At 32.8% G+C, this 15522-nt stretch overlaps 1 protein-coding gene across 2 annotated transcripts in view; it reads left to right on the top strand.

The window, feature by feature from the left end:
• mgmt (O-6-methylguanine-DNA methyltransferase) overlaps window positions 1–15522 on the top strand; it is an 86702-nt gene that overhangs the window by 13315 nt on the left and 57865 nt on the right. The window lies entirely within an intron of this gene.

Below are 15522 nucleotides of genomic sequence, written 5' to 3'. Positions count from 1 at the left end.
GAAGAAATATGGCTCAGGGAAGTTCCACCAGTGCAAATATGAGACTCTCTAACACAGAGTTGAGCTCAAAATGAGAAATTTGATGGCATGCACAGTGTGTGTCGCAAACCTAATTTCAACATCTAAAAGTGGATTGAATACAGTCTTTCATTTTGGGTAATTTAAATGGATTCAACATTTTTTCAGATTCTTACTTTCATTCCCGAGATTGATGATATTTTTAAGATAATTGCAAACTGTAAAAAAAAAATCTATTTTCACCTTTGTAGTTTTAAGTGTTGCATTGAAAATCAACTCCTAGACCATTACATACATATCTGCAGTATTAATTTAAGTGAAATATCAATTGGAAATTTTAGTTTGGGAGTGTCTCTAGATTCTAAGCAAAGTCATTTTTTGATGGCTGGTTTTGCTACTGTAATTTGATCAAGTAAAATTTCATTATAGATTTAAGTAAATAAATATGGTAAAAATAAAATAAGGCCTGATATAATATAATGTATGCTTACTGTAAAATCAGTTAACACAACCATATTGATGCACATGATTCATACAGTACAACTGTGCATGGGCAGGTAATAGCAATGCAAGATACTGTACTTTAGAAAAATGTAAGATGCACAGTTTTGTGGACATAACAACCATCATTTTCAACTAGGCTAGTGCCAATCTAAAGTTTATATGGAAGATGATTTAAAACTCACCTAAGAATTATTTTTAAAAATTGACCTTTATAAAGGAATTTTGAAAACTCTTTAGAAAGTTATCAGTATGATCTAGAGACAAAGAGACATGGTTCAAGGCCCAACACTGGTTGAAAATTAAGATCAGAATCTGTAGGTCAGTGGATAAATAGACCTGTATTATAGCATTATAAAGTTCGAGCATTTTAATGGAATATTTTAAGCATAATTGAAGGAATATAAAAATATATTTTTAAAAATGATGTCTCTATCAGAACAACCTCTGTGAGTCCAAGACACTGTTGGTACACACACATATTTTGCTTTATGATGAAAAAGATCTGATTCTGTTTAAAACCCCTTGCTTGAAATAAAAATGCCACATTCTTTTCCCAGTGATCGGTTTATTCATTTCTGTACATGAACAATTTAAGGTTTAATCTCCACTAAACTGCAGGATTCTGAGATAGGGTCTTGTAGTGTGCATTATATCCTAGCACAGTAACAGCGTGCTTACTAAAGAATGCCTCACAGCAGTGGTCCAAGTCAGAAATAGTTAAATACCCAGATGAATAAAGGGAAAGAGTGTTGCTTTCCTTTGAAATCACAGGCTTTGTTTTACCAGATGACACATACATTAGTACTGATGTCAGTCAAGTGTGACTGTCAGCCATCTTCAGCACAATCAGAAAGGGATACTTCAGGGTTTAAGAAAACAAACAGGTAGAGGCTGTTAAATCAGTTCAGCCACATTTGATATTGCACCCTTACCCTGATCATTATTTTGCATGCAGCTTCAGAATTGTGCAGTCCTTGAGAGTGCTTATTGTAATTCTAGCACCGTTAAGTCAATGTAGTTTATTTTTTACAGCAAAAAAATAACAGTGTCTCTGATGGCCTCTAATTCTCCAATGCCTTAGCAACCCTGAAGCCACCTAGTAGCTGGATTATAGACATCTGACAAGAATGCCCAGTGCTGTCAGTTTTTGTGATGTAGGGAATCCCATTCTATAATTGACAACATGTTGAGATGCTGAGAAACTAATCATTTGAGATCACTATCCACTCCCATGTTGGCCCTTGTAAGCCTTATGGACAATGGCTTGAGGGCAGATTCGGAAGAGTGGTGAAATGTAACAGTTTATTAACTGGATATGTTTACATCAGGGTATTGGCAAGTTACAACATTTATACTGATTGAGCAAAAATTAAAATATTGAGGTGTTTGGTGGCTGGTTATCCAAGATCATGATATATGATAATTTTAGCCTTGTTATTTCCAAAGTTTAAATTTCAGTTATAATAAGGAATTAATGTTATGTTCTTCAATGAAAATATATTTTTTTTAAGTTTGTGAATTGTAAGTGAAAACATGATCCGTATATCAGTCTATTCCTATGGGGTTCTTAGTTTTTCTTCTTTGTAAAGCTCTGATAATGTTTCACATCTAACATTAGCCATTATTTTTAGAGCTATAGGATTTCAGACTAATCTTGAAATTAACCTCTACATTTAAAACTGATTTGAAAAAATGTTTAAGAACTGGTGAAATAGGAGGAATTAAGTAGAAATTTCGACATTGTACTGCTAGTTACAATCTTCAGATTGGCGTCACCAGTGTGAGAAGAAAAAGCAGTGAGAAAACAGTTCTGTTTTTAAAAATGGACTGTTTCATTGCAATCATAATTAATAGAAGTGTTGGTATTGCCTATTAGTAAACATATATCAAAAACAGTTCAAAATTATTATGATTAACAATTTAGTGTCTCATTTCTGTTATGTAACATGAATGTGAATTTGACTTTTATCTTTGAAAAATATAATATTTCCATACAAAGTCAACACAAAAGGATGCTTATCTAATTCATTCTACTGTACTTGTCTAATTGAGAGATTTGTAGAGCAGAATGTAGCATTTGGTGGAAAAAATAATAGAAAAATTATTCACAATACTTAAAATAGATTACTTTACTACAAAATAACCCAATCCCGCTAAAGAGGAAATGTGCCTTTTTAAAATGTATGGTCGTCTCTTTAATTTATGTAAACATATTAATACCCTTGTATATTACATTGCAAACGTATGTCAGCTGCCCTGCTTTTTCTATTTATTAAAATTTTTCAAGCAGTAAAAACATTTTACTTGTTAATGAGGGGAAGTGAAAAAATTAATGATATAGAGCTTGGATCCTCCAAGATGTCTCCTTTAACCATGCACAGCCAGCCTTTTTTTTCTTACTGAACATAGTTTAATTTCTGTGTTAAGGTTCAGTAAGCAAATGCAAATAGATTTAATGATTTGCATCAGTAGATCATTTCTCAGTTTAATATCCTTTGCTATTTTGGTCAAGGACTTTTTTTCATTTTGGAAGCTTCCACTATTTCCTAAAGCAAAAATTAATAATATTGGTAACATTAAGTTATGGCCAAATGAGGAGCATGAGAAATTTATCAAGCAGATACAGTACAAATGGTCAATCATCATTCCTATCCAGGTTAAAGATAAAGAGACAAAGACAGGAAAGGTATCAAGAGTTTATGGAAATGACTTGCTTTTATTGAAAAACATATCAGTAGTTTTAACTAACATTTTGTTTAAAAGGATTTTATTATGGTCATAACCCATGTTTCAATGTCAATCTGAATTGCTTCAATATGAGTGGAAATATTTTATTTGGAAGGTTTCTTGCCAGTCTTATGAAATGATATAGTCAACCTATATTATATCTTGTTTCTTGTTACACTATGTCAGCTTTAAGAGCCAACATATTTTAGTAATTGAACTTGATGATCAAAACCCCTAAAGGTGAATTGTCCTAGTGTGGTTTCAATTAAATAAAAACAAAATCAGCTGTTTTTGACAAAGCTTGAGGTGTAGATGTGAATGTGAATGTTTTTAATTATTCATAAATTTTAAAATCCAACATTTTTAGGATAACAAGAGGAAAAAGTGACACTTTAAAGATTAAACAATACAATTTTCTACATACCGCATAAATGTGCTTAGGTTAGTTAGCTTATTGTTTGCTGTTTATATGTTATGTTCCAGAGTTTTTTTGTATGTTTTTTGGGTTTTTCTCAATAGCCACGAGAAAAAATGCTTGATAGTCTTAAGCTAGGGAGGTATGTTGTTATTAGAGCCAGGAAAGACCATTTATTGCTTCATGGATTATTGTCTAATGAGATCCAGTGACATTGTCAATTTTCCTTTATGATTAATAAATCTAAAAGCCTTTCATGAGTCAAATTATTTAAAAAATAATATACTGAATTATTTTAGAGTAGAACAAAAAACGTCAATAGATCTTATTCTACAACTTTAACTAAGTTTTGCCTAAAGAAGATCTAGTGTGTTTTTTTTTCCGCTTAGGGGGATAAATATTAATTGGGAACAAATCCATGTAATTGCTATACTTTACAATCCCATTAACCAAAACAATCCAATGCCAATTTATTTGTACTTCTTAAGAGCACACAAGGCAAGGATACTGACATTAAACCAACCTTCTTAATAATATACTATATATCTGTTTGATGTTTTTTTCATACTAATTCCTTTCTAAATGACAACACATACACTTCTTAAAAATGCTAATATTTGAGGCAAGCACAAGAGCATTTCTGAGGATTCTGCAAGTACTTGACACAATTAAGATTTACAATGCATCAACTTAGCCATCATTCCCTTAAGTATTAATTTGAACTCTACCAATAAGAAACCGAACAAAAGTGGAAATATGAGTAGTATTCTATGAAAGGTCAATTGTTAAAAAGGCAGTGGCTGACATTATGTGAAAAAGGTGCCTACATTAATCATTGCAAAATTGTCATGCAAGGATTTTTTTGACCAATATATACTACCAAACCTTAGGATATTGTGTTTAAAGTTGTATTGTGCAAGTCTGTCACATGAAACAGTAGAACAAAAATATTCAGTGTTAATCAGGATTTCCTTTTGAATTTGCAAATATACTTGTGTGATCTGTAGTGTATGTGTAATTGCACACGTAATTTAAATAAAGGGTCGGTTACTATGTTTAAGGTTGCTGAGATATGTGAAGTAGAAAAGGCATTTTCAGCCTGCAGTTTTGTATAATAATTTAACAATCTGCTTAAAGAGTTTAGCAACATAGTCACAAGAATTGTTAATTATAAAATTTTTTAAAATGAAACTTGCATTGCTGGAATTGTAATTCCCAAATGTATTCTTTTGTTGCTTTTGTAAATTAGCTGAATAGCTAATTAAATGAATTTATAAATGGGTGTAAGGATTTTGATAATTCTAAGTGTGCTGAAAGTCTCTAGTGATTGTGAGGATTTTAGGCTTCTAAGGAGTGAAAGCTCATAATGATTGTAAGCATTTTATTTCTTCCAACTTTTCAAACTGCTTTTGTCGAAAGATTGGGAAGTCTAGCAGATGCATACTAGGCAGATAAACTGGGGCACATAAGCCATTTAATTTGTGATAAAATAAGGGTGTCAATCAGAATTGACCTTAAACTTTATAGGTATAATAATAGTACAAACAGGATGAGTAGACATGAAAAGGGGGCTCCTGTGTGAACCAAGATGGCAACCCGATCGCCATTTTTTTTCTTCAGCCTATAACATTAACTCCTGCTGTTTAAAAACTGTTTTGGCCAATTAATTTCAGACATGGTAAGTATCATTCTAGTGAGTGTACCATTAACATCTGACACATTGTCGTTCCTGTGTGTACCAAGATGGCCGCATGGCTGCCAATTTGTTCTCATAGCTCAAACTGCCCCTGTCTTGGGGGAACTGCTGCACTGATTGAATTGGAATTTGGCAGATTGCACAGACAACCAAAGCTGCTTTTGATTTGCACCTCGCAAGTTGCTGTGATAATTTTCCTACCCACACCGGGTCATTAACTGATTGGCGAAATGTGGCATCTTACACAAACTGCTCATGTTCATGGACTGTTGGGCCAATTAAATCTAAACATGGCAGGTTTCATTCTAGTGGCAGTGCAAACTGACAAACATGCTCTGTACCATTAACTGCTGTTCTTCAAAATCTGTTTGGTTAATGAACTCCAAATTTGTAGGTATATTTGTAGTTTCTCTGTGGTTTATTCACACTCATGTTGCTGAAGTACATGGGCAGGAACTTCCTTTTGAAGCCTTCAAAAATGCTGACAATTTCAATTTTTTTAGCTCAGCTTTAAACTGACCCTGTTTGAAGACTATCTATCCAAGAAACTTCAAAAGCAGGTATACGGAGGACAAATAAGCCATTTAGTATGTGACAAGAACTGCGCCAACCCGGGTGACAGCCTAACCTGTGTATATGAAGAACCTTTCCAAAACTGCTTCATTAATTGAAATAAAGTTGAGCAAAACTAGCTTCAGATTTGTAGCTGAAAGGTTGCTACAATAATTTTTACACTCACATTGGTTTTGCAAAATGTAACTAATATCGCTAGATGCTCCTCTTTAAAATCTTTTTTGGCCCCAGTTATCTCCATGCTTGGTGGTATCATTGTAGTTGATCACCCATTGACCACCATTGTCAGTTGCACTATTGTATTTTGAACCTTCAAACTGCTCTTGCATTAAAACTGTAACTGACTAGTTTGGCAGATATTGTGCTGAACATTTGCTAATTGACATGTGGCAAGATGTGCTTTAAGTCCTGTTTTGTGGGCTTTTATTATTTATGATAACTATGAGTTTCTTGAGGTGGCACAGTGGAGTACTGGTTAGCATTGCTGCCTTGCAGCGCTGGGGCCCTGAGTTCAATTCTATACCTGGCATGCTATCTGAGTGCAGTTTGTATATTTTTCCGATGTTAGTGTGGGTTTCCTGTAGGTTCTCCGGTTTCCTCCCACAGTCCAAAGACATACTGGTAAGTTAATTATCTTCTGGGAAAATTTTCCCTGGTGTGAGTGTGTGTGTGTTTGTGTTGGTGTGTATCGTGCAATGGACTGGTGTCCCATCCAGGGTGTAGCCTGCCTTGCACCTGTTGCTTGCTGGGATATGCTTCGGTTCCCCTCTGACCCTATATTGGATAAAGTGGCTAGAAAATTGATGGATGGATGACTTTGCTCTGTCCAGTGCTTTTAAGATTATGGTATGACATGTTTTCTTTTTCAGCAGGACACATTATCTAATCAGCAAATCTTTCTGTTGTATGATGTTTTTGTTTCTCTTCGAATCAGAGATACAAATAAATAGAGGACAATGTATATATATATATTTGGCATAGGTACTGTACACAAATAGAGACTGTATCCTTGTTAAATGCCACCTTGGTGACTTTTCATCCTTAAACAAAGGTACCTTTTTACATTTTTTACAGTACCTGTTTTTGTTTTTAGGAAAATATAGTTTTTTAACATTATTTTGTATGGCCCAATTGTGTGTTCTTTGGTTTGCTTCCAACGTAAGTAACATACAGACATATGCATACAGCCTGCACATATATACCAATAAATACACCATTCCCAAGTTAAATGAACAACAAATAATTTCCGAAGCATAGAGACAAGCTTAATTAATGCATCTTTTTTTATGCAGTATGTCCTGTTTCACACTCTACCAATACTAATTTCAGGGTAGCCATAATCTTACTGCACAAATTCTAAAATACAATGATAGAATTATACAATGCTATCACTGTGGAACTGTAGGCATGCAAAAAACGTTATTTTTATACTTTACTGTTCCACTATGTTGTTTGTTTCACTTCCACCGATCTTTTGAAGTTGAAGTATCATTTGTTTTAACTGGTCAAAATATTAATATTTTTACCAGTATTAATCCATCATTCATTGTAATCCCTCTCTGGTTTGGTCTATACAGAGTAGATATAAACTGCAAGGTCTGCAGTAAATGTTATTCCATGTGTTTTTTACTGTAATGACTTATTTTTTGTCTAATGGCTGTTTGTGCTACATTGAGTTAGGGTATGGGTTGCTTAACATAAATGATTACGTTTGCTTATGATTAAAAGCTTCTCTTGTAAAAAAATAATAAAAAGTACCATATAGGAAACTTGTAAATTATTTTGTTGTTAAAGTTCTCTGCTTCATTAACCACAATAATACATATATAGAAAATCATTGTCTAAGAGTTAGAGACAATGAAATGAACTGTATAATACCGTTCTTACTTGAAAAATTAAATACCAGATGAAATGTTCAAGAAACAGTTTAGCATGCAAATTGAACCCCTGCAATGAATTCTGCAGATGGTATTTGTTGCTGTAGGCCAAATGATATGCCACATGCCATCATTAAATGGCATAAGGAACTACCAATTGATATTCTACTTATGCCATATTATGAAAGTCATCATATTTATCCCTGTAAGTTGCATGTGAACCCTAAGAATGACCCTGTCACCTCTGTGCCCCCTATTCCCATTCTTACTCACCCATCTATTTTATTGGGTGGGGCTGTGTTAGTACTTTATAAGCTGTAGTGACTGCTTTTTCTAATTTGGAGGAAATCCAAATTCTGGTTCATATTGTTTAAAATTGTAAAATCACTTAATACGTAATTTTGTAATGCAACTATAAAGCACTTTTTAATTTAATTTTTTTTTCTTTAAAAATTGTCCTTTTACATAAATAAACATACTATATAGGTCTAATCCCAAACTAATTTAAAATGTATTCTGTGTGTAAAAATATCTGTTACTGTGGCATGTGCCTACTGTAAGTTTCTTTAACTTTAATGGATGATCTGCTATACCAAAGTAGCGTACTTGTGACAAATTGAAGTGTAATCACTTAAGTGAAAGTCACATGGGAATTAATGAAACTTTAAAGAAGGAATTACCATAAAATATGCATCATGGATTAAACCTATCATAAAAAGTAGGTTTTGAGTTAGAACTCAAGTAAATGCTGTGATTTTGTTTTTTGTGGAAGCATTTTAAACTTTTAACACAGTTGATATGTTATCCAGTGTAAGCTTTTGTAGGTAAAATTAGATTTAAAAAGTAATGACATCATAAATAGAATATATACCATAGAATAATACTAATCTTAGTTGAATGATAGTTGAATGCCATTCTATAAAGGTTTTACAAAATAAACAATGAAAGAAAGAGTTTCACAGATTGTGCCGGCACAGTGCTGTTTCCTAATTCGGCAAGTATTCTCCCTCCCCCAATCTGTAAGTATTCATCCCATTCTTCCATCAACTTTTGTATTCTGAATAAGTAGGCATATGTCACAGTTCTCAGCACATAGCCTAGGAGCCCAATGGGTACAGGCCGTATGGTAATTCAGATGCTAAAGAACAATGGTGTAGAGTGATCCAAGATTATAGCCTTTTTTCTGTGCATCTAATCATCAAGCCTATATCATCAGACTGCAAAAAACAGATTACTCACAAGTTTAATACAGCAAGCTATAACACAGGCATGTTGCATGTTTTTCCAGACATTGTATAAAATAAACTTTGAGTATATTTTTTGCTGTATTATTTGTTACTTATGTAAATCACACATAGTCCCCTGCCTTGCCATTAGAGCGTTATTTTTTAATATCAGGATTTCCTTAAATTTGTTTTTTATGTGGATATCCAACATATTTATTGATTGATTGATTTTATTTATGGCTACAATTTAATGCAGATTTAAAGAATAATATGGGCTGTCAGGCACTATCCTCTGCCTGATAATCACAAGTCTATAATTTGGTAAACTTATTACAGCAGCTGAAACCCCACATATATTGCTTTTTATATTAGTAGACCAGATAATTTAAATTTATTGGCCTCAAATCACTGTAGGAGTCAGAGAAGAAATATTGACTGAATGTATCTCATAAACTAGGCTATGTTTTGATAAACTCTATTCAGTGTATATATGTGCATATGTATGTATATTCAAATTTTCTAATCTGTTTTTCTGGTTTCTCAAATTCTCTTTTATTTACTTGCAGGAGACACATTGTAGAATTAAATGCTACATTTCAAGAATATATTAGAGTCAGGTATGATAAAAAGCACAAGCAAAGAAGGTTAGTAATAGAGGAAGAAAAAATTTGGATGATTTACAAACATATAGATTTTAACAGTAATACTGTGGTATTATAGCAGGTTATTTTGTGTTCAAGAGCTGCATTTATCACAAAAATGATGATATACAAATCACTTCTATATCACAGAATGTTCTTGGTCAAAATTGGCTGGAGGCAAGTGATATCTTCGAGTAAACAGTATATGAAGACCATATCTTAAAATGATAGATCACCTAATTTTGTTCTGACAGAGGTTTTTGCCGCAACAAACATCTGTCATTGAAATACCAATTCACAGATACATAAGCCAAATTGTGGAGGTTTGTCAAACCAGCACTTCCAGCAATTAGAACATTATGCGACATTCAGTGTTTTTTTAATATTTAAATATTTACTTGCCTACTTAAAGGTTTTAATGTTGTTCTTAAAAATGTATTTTTAAAAGAGGTTTCTATATTGTACTCTTTCTCTTTAAATAAATATATCTAAAGATGTATACACAACTTTTATAAAAAAAATTCAAACCAGGTAATAAAAAAGATTTCTTCTGAGACCTGATCAGCTGAGTGACACTCGAATGATGAAGTTCGGTGTCAAGGGATTGTCATCTGACATATAACCTTTCATTATTAGCTGATGTGAACATTTTGTTGGCAGTATTTAAAATGATGTGCTTTGCAGAGTTTCATTACACAGATGATGAGATGTCATGCAAATGGTGTTTTTCATAAGATCTTAGATCCACATTTTGTAGAAAATAATCATGTTTGCTTTTATTTCATTTTACAAAAAGACGTATGCAGTAGCTGGATGAATACTGTTAAGATTGTGATGAGAATGTTGCTTGAAGAAAGTATGTTTAATTCTGACTAATTATTAAAAGATAGTAATGTACAGAATATTTTAATATTTGGAAAGCCGTAATAAAGAATCTTGTTCGCTGCATTAGGCATTACTTTAAAACATAGCATAAAAATGTGTCTAACATTTAATAACCACATGCCTTGCAAAGTGCAGCATACATCCTCCAATTTGAAACGCAATACTGAGGAAAAAAGAGTGTCTGTTTCAGTATTATACTTCATGTAGGTCTCAATAATTTTATATTGTAGTCTGTGGTCTCTTGTGGTGACTTCCTCTAGGGCAGTGTGCAGGTACACTTAAAGCCATCTATCTCCATTTAGCCATTTCCGGCAGTTCATAGAGGTGTAGACAGGTCTTGCAATTTTTTACCCACTGCGGGGCACTAAAATGTAACATGTGAAGATATAAGAAACAAAGTAGTGGTGCGGGCAAACCTGATATTTTTGAGACAAGATATTACAATAGTAGTGATCCGTGGATCTGCAAAAGATCTCAAAAGTATTAGTGAGTATGAACTCAATAATGTCACAAATATGGGATTTAGTGACTGATAATCTGTATTTGTTTGCATTAATACCAAACTGTATTTGTTACCTTTTTATCTGAATTCATCTTCATACATTGGAATGACATGTCAGATGAAGGTCATTGCATTTTAAAATGGTCTGTTCTAGTTTTCCTGAGCAGAGCTTGAACATCCCAAGATCTTAATAGGACTTTAGAACTTTTTTAGTAAAAAGATCATAACTGGCATTGTGTGTTAGGTTGATTATTTGCTTTGAGCCAATGTGACTATTGACCAGAGATCCAAAACCTTGAATAAAGGACACATTTTTTGTTATATTGTCCATTTCTGTAAGGCACATATAGAAATCAGTTCACACCTGTGTTTTTTGTTATGTAGGATTACAGTAGGTGTTCATTTATTTGTAAACATAAGTCTTTCACATTTACTCTTGATTCATTTTGGCACTTATTGTTTTTAATGTAGGAAAGCAATTAAAAGGCAAACCAAATATTACGATATGTAATTAAAAGTATGAAATTTAAATTAATGGATTTTATGTTCAAATTCAATATGTCGGAGACCTCAGTGAGAATACCATGTCCAGTGAGGAGCTATCAGATGCTCTTTGGAACCACTAGGACATGAAGTTCAGTCCCACACACCATTATTGCCTTTCACTGTTAGTGTTGGACTGAGGAGAGTTAGTATTTTGGCCAGCGGGTATGTATTGACCTGTAAGAAATGTCTTGGAAGTATCTAATTAAAAGAAGTATTTACTCAATGTTTGTGTACATCTACTTGAAATGTTAGCTGAGCTGTCATCAGCATGTCAGAAAATTGTGTGTAATTGTTATCTCACTTCCCCATGAAAGTGTTTTTGTATATTGAGCATACAGTAGAGTTTGTTTTTTGATCCTCATGAATGAAGATTCATGAAACACTGAAAAATATTTATGGTTTTATTAATTTTGTATTAAAAAGTACAGAAGTTTAAAGATGGGGAGACCCTGATAATACTTCAGATTCTGAAGAATATAGCAGAGAATTATGCAACCAAGTTGTGAGTTGACTGAATATTCCTTGTAGACAGACATGTCATGTAGACAGACATGTATGTTTAGGGCATAAGAAGTGACACATTGTTGAGAAGATCCTCCAAGAATACTTGCAGTGCATGCTTGACTATGTGAATACTCAACAGAAATGTTTTAGATTTGAAACTTAAAGAGGCCTTTGACCATACGACTTCTATCTCTTCTCATTTCAAGAGTTACACCATTTTCTATATTGTCAATCGTGTAACCTCAAGATCAGAAAGTATGGATGCCCAAAACACTGTCATGTTTCGCAGTTGAGTGGTGGACCTATCTTTAAATGTATTAACATTTATCAATACTAAGTTGTTGATAAATTGTGTGGTGTATTTTGTGTCTTGTATATGTGAGAATAATTGATAGAACAGTTGCTTGTATTCACAACATGCTTAACGACTTTGTAAAAAGAGTAACATTTATCTGTAAGTAAATAAATGACAGTAAACAAGTATTTGTCATCTGTGGAAAGGATATATATTGAAGATTGCAATCAAAAACTTTAGTGTGGAGAAGCCCAAAAATGTATTTAGAATCTGATTATTTTACTGTCACAAAAACATTTGCCTAAAGGTAATTTATTAAGTACTTTGTATGCAACTTTGCAAATATAGTGCAACTGTGAAATAAAATGGCAGTGTTTATTCTTTAAAGAAATGTGTGCTTTTATATAAAAAATCCTGAAGCTGTTGCCAAGGCAACTTGAAGAATAGGATACACAATTAAACAATCTCATGTCAGTCTTTACTTAGCGTCATCTCATATACATATACATGTATGCTTTCAAAATAAAAAAGCCAATGATTCATAAGCACAGAAAAATACATTGTGTGAATATCAGGAAAAAAGAAAAAAGTTTTGAGTTTTGACTGTATTGCTTTAGTCATATGTAAAGTGATAAAGTGCCCATAAAAATGATAAATGTTGTTATTAAAGATGGAAAAATGCACTTGAATGACATTCTTTACATATCTCAACTGTCAACATTTCTAATCAAATCATCCAGCCTTTTTGCCTCTTAACTGATACAAGCAATATTTCCTGTAATAAACACCCCTAAGTCTAATGAGAGCCCTGAAGGCAACTTCAAATGTATGAATTCATTATAGTTGAACAACATAATCTGCAGGGCAAAGATCCCTGCAACCAAGCTATGGTGTCTGGTGAAAAATGTTATACATTTTGTTTACAACGTATTGCCACAATTTGAAGTATGGTACGTTACTGTTGTACATAAGATGGGGAGACATAATGGAGGGAAAATCAAGGAGGCAATCTTTCATTTTGTTCTTGTATGAAAAATTCAAAAGACGGAAATCTCACCCAGAGAAATTTTGCAAGCATATTATTTTCCAATGTTTCGATCAATTTGTCTGTCAACCATGCTGAGAGGTGGAAGGGGCCAGCGAAAGCAATTTAGCTTGTGAGGTCCTAAATAGAAATGTTTTAGGAGCTCTTGTCACATGCTGTATTAGAGCTGGAGTATTTTTATTTCTTGGTAATATCATGAACTGATATTGGTATCAATCATTCTAGACTAACTATAAGTACATTACACACATTTTACTTTTCCACATATGAATCAGCAGAACTATACTTAAATTATTTTCTAACAACAACAGCAAAACCCTTACTTGGAAAAATGAGCTTGTTAAGTTGAGTCTTGCATGGAACACATCTCTGTGCATTTTAATTGATTGCACCCGAGTGACTTGAAGCAGTTATATCTTGCATAACAATGTTACAGACTTTGTAAATAGTTTGTTTTATAGCTCATGCACTGCCTTCTTATTTTCCAGCATTAATGGACTTTATCACCAGGAGTTAATAATTAATTTATAAACTATATTATCTGTGTGTATATAGACTATATATGATGGACAAAAGAAATGCTTCTGATTGAAGGTAGTCTTAATGTTACTTTTAATTATATAAACTTCTGATTGCTTTGATTTTTTGGACACAATGTTTAACATATGTACTTCATCATACTTTATTACAGTTTCATTATACCTTAAAGGCTACCGGAATAAGCTAGTTGTGATTTAAACAGAGCAACATTCAGTTACATATGCTAACTTTCCATATTGAGAAGTATATTGTTTATGTTTATTGGCAATTTCCCACAGAACTTGTATGTGTTAATCTATCATTGGAGATGATATGCAAGATCTACAATATCCTTTTTGTTTGTTTTATTCTTGCTATGATAGTTTGACTCAAATGGGGTCAAAGGTTCATTCAGCAATGCATTTACAAGGATATTAAGGTAATTAGGAGATGCCAAGTAGCCTAATTCAGTTATATTAAAAATGTTTCACTATGGTTGATATCGTGCATATTTTTGTGAAATTCAGAATGCTTTAGTGGAAATGCTAGTACTTTGTCGTATTTTTTTGTAGTTAGAAATATTCATGTTTTAATTCGGAAATTTATAATTCTTCTATAAATTCTTTATACATTTCCAAACATTGTGTAACATCATCTGAGTGTATTCAGATATGTATGAAAACTTTTATTTTGGTTTTATGGACCTTATATTGCAATACATGTTGTACTGAACACCTTCTGTAATAAAAAAACAGAGTTCAAGCATTGTCACAGTTGTATATTACAGACATGGAAATTCCCAGTGGTTCATTGGTCCGTGACCAACAGAAATCCCTTCAGACCAACAATTAATCAGGCTCTAGTGAACCTTTGACCAGCCACAATTGCAGCTATCACATCAGTTGAAAAGTCAAGAAGCAGCCCTCACTGTTGTTCTTTTTAAAGGACAATTGTACAAATGAGTTAATGTTTTTTTTCTGTTTAGTACCTCATTTATACGAGTTTCTTTTTGCTCATTTCTAAAAGTAGCTGCGGGACTAAAAAACACTTGACCCATTGTTATTTCCCAATAGAACAATGTTTAATATTTGATGGCTGAAGCGTTAAAAAAAGTTTAAGCCGTTTAATTAAGACAGTTTCTTTCCATGTTAGGTGTAGTACAGTGACAACTCTACAGTATGTTCATCTATTTCCCAAATGGACTATACTGTATTTTGTTGGTTCTGTGTAATTCCATTACAGGCATCCCCTTAACATTATGAATTATTCCCAAAATGACAAAATACTAACTTTTTTGACTTTGTGAAAATTATTTAAAATTGTTTTGTAATCATATTATAATATGTATTTTTATTGCTAAAGCTGAAAGGTATGGGGAAATATATTTTATGATGAACTGTCTGACTATCATTGTAATGTCATACAGTGAAATGTGTGCAGAAGAATAACTTTACAGGCAAAAAATATTATAATTTATAATTTTGAATGAAGATTTAATTTTACTTCTGTGTATTCACACTATTTTGGTGAAATGAAACAAAAGTGTAAA

The sequence above is a fragment of the Atractosteus spatula genome, chromosome 5 (genome assembly GCF_055471065.1).
Source record: "Atractosteus spatula isolate fAtrSpa1 chromosome 5, fAtrSpa1.hap1, whole genome shotgun sequence".
Classification (NCBI taxonomy): domain Eukaryota; kingdom Metazoa; phylum Chordata; class Actinopteri; order Semionotiformes; family Lepisosteidae; genus Atractosteus; species Atractosteus spatula.
Note: the sequence above shows the minus strand (reverse complement) of the source record. Positions and strands in the feature narration are given on the sequence as shown.